Source organism: Hypanus sabinus, chromosome 8, assembly GCF_030144855.1.
Source record: "Hypanus sabinus isolate sHypSab1 chromosome 8, sHypSab1.hap1, whole genome shotgun sequence".
Lineage (NCBI taxonomy): Eukaryota > Metazoa > Chordata > Chondrichthyes > Myliobatiformes > Dasyatidae > Hypanus > Hypanus sabinus.
Window position 1 is genome coordinate 107015233 of NC_082713.1, and position 8687 is coordinate 107023919.

The following is an 8687-nucleotide window of genomic DNA, read 5'->3' on the forward strand; positions in this document are numbered from 1 at the left end:
CTTCTCACTCTTACATCCACAGCACCCTCTTGAAACTGGCTGGGAGCCTCAATCACAATCAGAATCGGGTTTATTATTTCTGACATGTCATGAAATCTGTTATTTTGTGGCCGCAGTACTAAAAACATACTATAACATACAATAAGAAATGAATATAAAAACAAAACAAGAGCCAAAAAAGCAAGTTAGTGTTCGTGGGTTCATGGTCTGTTCAGAAATCTGATGGTAGATGAGTAAAGGCTGTTCCTGAAACACTGATCACGTGTCCTCAGGTTCCAGTACCTCCTGCCTGATGACAGTAATGAGATGAGGGCATTGTCTGAGTGATTGGGTCCTTAATGATGCAGCACACCTTTTTGAGGCACCACCATTTGTAGGTGTCCTCAGTGCTGGGGATTCTAGTGCCCATGATGGAGCTGGCTGGACTTGCAACCTTCTGCAGCCTTTTCTGATCCTGTGCAGTGGTCTCTCCGCACCAGACACAATGCAACCAGTTAGAATGTTCTCCGTGGCGGATATGATCCCAAATTACAGTCTAGGCCCCACAGCTCAATCAGACAAGATGCTCCTGACAGAATTTCAGTCAAGTTGCCTCTATTGCTCCTTGGAGAGATTCAGGGCAAATGTAAAAAAACTATCGTGTCTGCATAAATATGAACACCACATTGAACTTCTAATTTCTGAGTGGGCTAAAAAGAGCTAGTCTACACATACCAAATACTCACAACCTTCTACAGGCGCGCAGTGGAGAGCATCCTGATGTGCTGTGTGGTAAGGAAACTGCTCTGCAGCGGACAGGAGGGTTCTGCAACAGTTAATTAAAAATGCCCAGTGCACTCCCAACACCAGCCTACCCCCCCCCCCCCCATCAAGGACATACATACAAAAAGGTGCTGGAAAAAGACCAGCAATATCATAAAGAATCCCACCCAATCTGCTTATGGACCGTTTGTCCCATTGCCGTCAGGGAAAAGGCTACACAGGACCAGTAGACTTTCCCCTAGCAGGAAGGGTGATTAACACCTCCACCCATTAACTCACCCCACCACCACTACACACGCATCACCTAGCATCACTTTATGTATATACAGTCAACGTATATAAGTTCCTTGTACATTGTGTTATGTAGGAATGCTTTTATTTATATTTATTGTGATTTTTTTGTTTTTATTGTGTTTTTATGCTGCTGAGTAACAATCATTTTCTTCTCCTTTGCACTTCTTGAACCTTGAATCTGAAATCCTGAATCAGAATGAATTCCTTGCCCGACCCTTCTGCAGAAAACAAAATCATGAAGAATGTTCAAGTGTAGAACACAGTCAATGCAGTCAAAGAGCCCAGGGCAGTTCAGCAGCACATTCTCAGACAGAATCTGACATCGCACCACATCAGGCATCAGTGGGAGAGGCGATCAATAGCCTGGTCAAAGATAAACACAAGGGATTCTGCAAATGCTGGAAATCTTGAGCAACACACACAAAATGCTGGAGGAACTCAGCAGATCAGGCAGCATTTATGGGAATGAATAAATAGTCAATATTTCAGTCCGTAACCCTTCAGCAGGACTGGAAAAGATGGGGAAAGAAGTGAGAATAAGAAGGTGGTGAGAGGGGGAAAGAGTATAAGACAACAGGAGAGAGATGAGACTACAAGAGGAGGAAGGTGGGTAGGTGGGGAGAGGGGGGACGATTTGAGAAGCTGGGAGGTGACAGAAGGAAGAGGTAAAGGGCTGAAAAAGAAGAAAACCGAGGACAGTGGATCATGGGAGAAAGGGAAGAAGGAGGGGAACCAGAGGGAGGTGATGGGTAGGGTGAGGAGAGAGAAGGGGTGAGAGGAAAGAGGAGAACTAAAACGGGGAATGGAAAAGAAGAGGGAGTGGGGAAAAATTACTAGATCCCAGAGAAATTGTTCATAGCATCATGTTGGAGGAAGATGCTGGAATTCCAGATGGAATACGAGGTAACACACTCAAAACGCTGGTGGAACGCAGCAGGCCAGGCAGCATCTATAGGAAGTACAGTCGACGTTTCGGGCTGAGACCCTTTGTCAACTGTACTTCTCCCTATAGATGCTGCCTGGCCTGCTGCATTCCACCAGCATTTTGAATTTCCAGCAACTGCAGATTTCCTCGTGTTTGCATGGAATATGAGGTGTTGCTTTTTTAACCTACCGTGACCTCATTGTGGCAGGTGGGATTGAAGGAGATGGAGGGAAGGAATTCCAGGGCCTGGGGCTGCAGCAAATCTGTGAAGATATAAAAACTCTAAGCTCACAGTGGAACCTGGACCAGATGGAAAAATGGGCTGAAAATGGCCAATGGAGTTTAATGCAGACAAGTGTGAGGTGTTGCACTTTGGTATGACCAACCAGGGTAATTGTAGGACACTGAGGAGTGAAAGAAAAGAGGGATCTGAGAATACAGGTCCATAATTCCTTGAAAGTGGCATCACAGGTAGATGAGGTTGTAAACAAAGCTTTTGGCACCTTGGCCTTCGTAGATCAAAGTACTGAATACAGGATATTGCCCCTGATATGGCCTGCACTACATTGGTGAGACACATCATAAGTTGGAGGATCACTTCACTGAACACCTCCACTCCATCTGCCAAAAGCAGTACTACCTGGTGGTCAAACATTTTAATTCCGCTTCCCATTCCTGTTCTGGCCTCTTGTGTCATGATGAGGCAGCCCTCAGAGGGGAGGAGTGACAGTTTATATTCCATCGGGGTAGCCCCCAACCTGACGCAGTTAATACAGAACATAGAATACTGCAGCACGTTACAGGCCCTTCGGCCCACAATATTGTGCCGACCCTCAAACCCTGCCTCCCATATAATCCCCCACCTTAAATTCCTCCGTATACCTGTCTAGTAGTCTCTTAAACTTCACTAGTGTGTCTGCCTCCACCACTGACTCAGGCAGTGCATTCCACGCACCAACCACACAGTGAAAAACCTTCCTCTAATATTCCCCTTGAACTTCCCTCCCCTTAACTTAAAGCCATGTCCTCTTGTACTGAGCAGTGGTGCCCTAGGGAAGAGGCACTGGCTGTCCACTCTGTTTATTCCTCTTAATATCTTGTACACCTCTATCATGTCTCCTTTCATCCTCCTCCTCTCCAAAGAGTAAAGCCCTAGCTCCCTTAATCTCTGATCATAATCCATACCCCCTAAACCAGACAGCATCCTGGTAAATCTCCTCTGTACCCTTTCCAATGCTTCCACATCCTTCCTATAGTGAGGCGACCAGAACTGGACACAGTACTCCAAGTGTGGCCTAACCAGAGTTTTATAGAGCTGCATCATTACATCACATCTCTTAAACTCTATCCCTCAACTTATGAAAGCTAACACCCCATAAGCTTTCTTAATTACCCTATCTACCTGTGAGGCAACTTTCAGGGATCTATGGACATGTATCCCCAGATCCCTCTGCTCCTCCACACTACCAAGTATCCTGCTATTTGCTTTGTACTCTGCCTTGGAGTTTGTCCTTCCAAAGTGTACCACCTCACACTTCTCTGGGTTGAACTCCATCTGCCACTTCTCAGCCCACTTCTGCATCCCATCAATGTCTCTCTGCAATCTTCGACAATCCTCTACACTATCTACAACGCCACCAACCTTTGTGTTGTCTGCAAATTTGCCAACCCACCCTTCTACCCCACCATCCAGGTCATTAATAAAAATCACAAACAGTAGAGGTCCCAGAACAGATGCTTGTGGGACATCACTAGTCACAACCCTCCAATCTGAATGTACTCTCTCCACCACAACCCTCTGCCTTCTGCAGGCAAGCCAATTCTGAATCCACCTGGCCAAACTTCCCTGGATCCCATGCCTTCTGACTTTCTGAATAAGCCTACCATGTGGAACCTTGTCAAATGCCTTACTAAAATCCATGTAGATCACATCCACTGCTCTACCCTCATCTATATGCCTGGTCACCTCCTCAAAGAACGCTAACAGGCTTGTTAGGCACAATCTGCCCTTCACAAAGCCATGTTGACTGTCCCTGATCAGACCATGATTCTCTAAATGCCCATAGATCCTATCTCTAAGAATCTTTTCCAACAGCTTTCCTTCCACAGACGTAAGGCTATAATTACCTGGACTATCCCTACTACCTTTTTTGAACAAGGGGACAACATTCACCTCCCCCCAACCCTCCGGTACCAATCCCATGGACAATGAGGACATAAAGATCCTAGCCAGAGGTTCAGCAATCTCTTCCCTCACCTCGTGGAGCAGCCTGGGGAATATTCCGCCAGGCCCTGGGGACTTATCCGTCCTAATGTATTTTAACACCTCCTTTCCCTTAATATCAACATGCTCCAGAACATCAACCTCACTCATATTGTCCTCACCCTCATCAAGTTCCCTCTCAGTGGTGAATACTGAAGAAAAGTATTCATTGAGGACCTCGCTCACTTCCACAGCCTCCAGGCACATCTTCCCACTTTTATCTCTAATCAGTCCTACCTTCACTCCTGTCATCCTTTTGTTCTTCACATAATTGAAGAATGCCTTGGGGTTTTCCTTTACCCTACTCGCCAAAGCCTTCTAATGCCCCCTTCTTGCTCTTCTCAGCCCCTTCTTAAGCTCCTTTCTTGCTACCCTATATTCCTCAATAGACCCATCTGATCCTTTCTTCCAAAACCTCATGTATGCTGCCTTCTTCCACCTGACTAGATTTTCCACTTCACTTGTCACCCATGGTTCCTTCACCCTACCATTCTTTAACTTCCTCACCAGGACAAATTTATCCCTAACATCCTGCAAGAGATCCTTCAACATCAACCACGTGTCCATAGTACATTTCCCTGCAAAAACATCATCCCAATTCACACCCGCAAGTTCTAGCCTTATAGCCTCATAATTTGCCCTTCCCCAATAAAAATTTTCCTGTCCTCTCTGATTCTATCCTTTTCCATGATAATACTAAAGGTTAGGGAGTGGTGATCACTGTCCCCCAGATGCTCACCCACTGACAGATCTGTGAACTGTCCCGGTTCGTTACCTAATACTATATCTAGTATGGCATTCCCCCTAGTCGGCCTGTCAACATGTGACAGGAATCCACCTCTGCCCCATCTAAATCCTTGGAACTAAGCAGGTGCCAATCAATATTAGGGAAGTTAAAGTCACCCATGATAACAACCCTGTTATTTTTGCACCTTTCCAAAATCTGCCTCCCAATCTGCTCCTCGATATCTCTGCTGCTACCAGGGGGCCTATAGAATACTCCCAGAAGAGTAACTGCTCCCTTCCTGTTCCTGACTTCCACCCAAACTTACTCAAAAGAGGATCCTGCTACATTACCCACCCTTTCTGTAGCTTTAATAGTATCCCTGACCAGTAATGCCACCCCTCTTCCCTTTTCCCCCGTCTCTATTCCTTTCAAAGCACTGAAATCCAGGAATATTGAGAATCCATTCCTGCCCTAGTGCCAGCCAAGTCTCCGTAATGGCCACTACATCATAATTCCATGTACGTATCCAAGCTCTCAGTTCATCACCTTTGTTCCTGACGCTTCCTGCATTGAAGTACACACACTTTAGCCCTTCTACCTTACTATCGTTATATCTTTTATTCTGCTTCTCTTTCCTCAAAGCCTCTCTATATGCTAGATCTGGCTTTACTATAGGTTTCTCCTGGTAAAAGAGAATGTCCTCCCCCTTCCCTCTTCTGTTGCCCACTCTAGCCTCTTACCTCTTCTCACCTGCCTGTCAACTTCCCCTTGTGCCCCCTCCTCCTTCCCTGTCTCCTATGGGTCACCCTCCTCTCCTATCAGATTCCTTCCTCTCCATTCCTTTCACTCGGAGGTGCTACATTAGATGTCGCTGAACCGCAAGGTTATCACTGCTGTTATCACACTACTTCATTGTCTCCTAGTAGAATAAATGGATTCTTGACCTCACAATTTACATTGTTGTAGCCTTGCACCTGACTGTCTACCGGCACCACACTTTCCCTGGAATTGTAACATTGCATTCTGTTATTGTTTTACCTTGCACTGTTGTGATGAATTGATTTGTAAGGACATTTTTTGCTAACAATAATAAACCAATTTATCAATTTACATTCAGAGCTGAGACTGAGACTCTTGATAAGGAATAGGATTAAATATTATTGGATAGTTTGGGAAGTGGATAAGGAAAGGTGAATTCTTATTGGATAGCAGGGCAGGCTGAAAGGGCCAAACAGCCTAGCTCTTGTTCCTATGCTAATGGTCTTACAGTCACATCGGAGAGTCTGGAGTCACATCTAGGACATTCACTGTAAGGATAACAGATTTTCCTCCCCATCAGACATTAGTGAACTCGATGGGCTTTTTTATGAAGATCCAGTCGTTTCATTATCAATATTACTGATCCTGATTTAACTGCAGATTTCTTTCAAGCCCCTAGCTGTCATGGTGGGATTTGAGCCCGTGTTTCTGGATAAACTCAAAGCCTCTGGATACTATTCCAGTAACTTAACTATTAAAGGAGTCTGGGGCAACAAACAAAACGCTGAAGGAACTCAGCTGGTCAATGGATAGTCGACGTTTCAGGGCAAGACACATCATTTTATGTCTCCACTAAAGGAAATATTTCTGTGCCCAAAAATATCAATGGTTTGGGGTATTTCCATAAAGCAATTGCAGCAGCTTCTTCACCGGACAGAACTGTGTGGATTTCAATTATATGCAGCATCGGGCCTATTAACACACCCTCTGACATCCAAGTACAGGAACCTGCCGCACTTCCTCAGTAATATAATTTACTATGTCTACAAGTGACCCATTAAGCACAAGATGTTATTTATTCATAACATTTTTATATTGTCTGTGAATGTCACTGATGTCATATTAACATTTGTACATTGTCTGTGAATGTCACTGATGTCACATTAAGCTCAGGGCTTGGACGGAGAAATTGACAGTCAAATTTTTAGAAACAGCATACAAGTAAGGTGACGTGGTTCAGTTCAAATGCCAAAACATATACACATCTACGAGGACAAACACAAAACACTGGAAGAACTCAGCAGGTCAGACGGCATCTATGGAAGGCTGGGAAGATAGTGCACTCATAGATACACCTGGAGGAAATCTGTTCAAGTGGGAGCTGGGCTCACTTAAGATTAGTGCAGTATAATTTTCTACATCAATTATATATTACACCACAAAAAATAAATAAATTAAATCCAAACTTATCGGATCAGTGTTTCCGATATAACCAGGAAACTGGTACTTTTTTACATTCTACATGGTCTTGTTCTAAAATTCAACCTTTTTGGACAAATTTAAGACTTTTACTGGAACAAATTACAGGAATACAATTTCCTCATAATCCAATATTACTCTTATTAGGTGATATTGAAGGGATAAAACCAAAACTCAAACTAAATAAATACCAGAAAGAATTTATAAAAATTGCACTGGCAGTAGCCAAAAAAGCTATTGCAGTTACTTGGAAATCGGATACATATTTAAGTATAGATTCTTGAAAGAAAGAAATTTATGGTTGTATTCCATTAGAAAAAAATTACTTATAATTTAAGAGATAAATATGAAACATTTCTGAAAATTTGGAGTCCTTATTTACAAAAGACAGGATTAAATCTATAAATGTTCTGAAGATGAAACAATTGGTTATTTGGGGAAAGAAATAAATATACATATTAAAGTTATTACGAATTCCATGGAGCATGTGGAGATCTTCCAACAATCAGGCAACCTTTCTTTCTTTTTTTTCTATAGGGCAGTTAGGGGGGAGGGGATAAGGGGAGGGGGGAAGGGTTATATACATTGTTTTTCCATACTTCATTTTGTAACTACTTAAAAATGCAATAAAAAAAAGTTTAAAAAAAAAAGTGGGAGCTGGGCTACATGAGAACCACCTTCGTTGTGCTGCAGAGAACAAGCAGCAACTGCCAAGCTAGACACGGAACAACCAAAAGACCCAACCACTAGACACAGCTACCATTTACTTGTGTCCACACTGCACCAGGATATGTGGATCCCAGATTGGCCTCTACAGCCATCTGAGGACCCACCAACAGACAACCGACTCGACTCAAGTGATCACACTATTGCTTCCACTGAAGGACATAAACAGTCGACATTTTAGGCCAAAACACTAATTCTTCCACCTGCGTTCTTGTTAGTTTGATAAGTTGGTCTCATTGGTGATTTACTCTCCAATCAGATTCCTTCTTCTTCAGCCTCTATCTTTTCCACCTATCACCTCCTTACACGCACCCACTTAGCTTCCCCTTCAGCTGGTCTCACCAATTATCTACCAGCTTGTATCCCTGCTGCCAATTTTTTATTCCGGTTTCTTCCCCCTTCCTTTCCAGTACTGATGAAGAATCTCAGCCCAAAGTGCCAAATGTTTTTCCCTCCACAGATGCTGCCTGACATGCTGAGTTCCTTAGCATTTTATGTATGTTCCTCTGGATTTCCAGCATCTGAAGAATCTCTTGTGAGTAGCAAATCATAGACATTGACAATTCTACAATCATGAGTGAAATCCTTAAAAATATTGATAAATTGGCTTATTTTTGTCACAAGAGCTGAAGTACAATGAAAATTGTTTTGTGTGCCATTAATCATTTCATCATGAGGGGAAAGCAATAACAGAATGTAGAGCGAGGTGTTACAGTTACAGAGAAAGTGAAGTACAGGCAGGCCATGAAGAA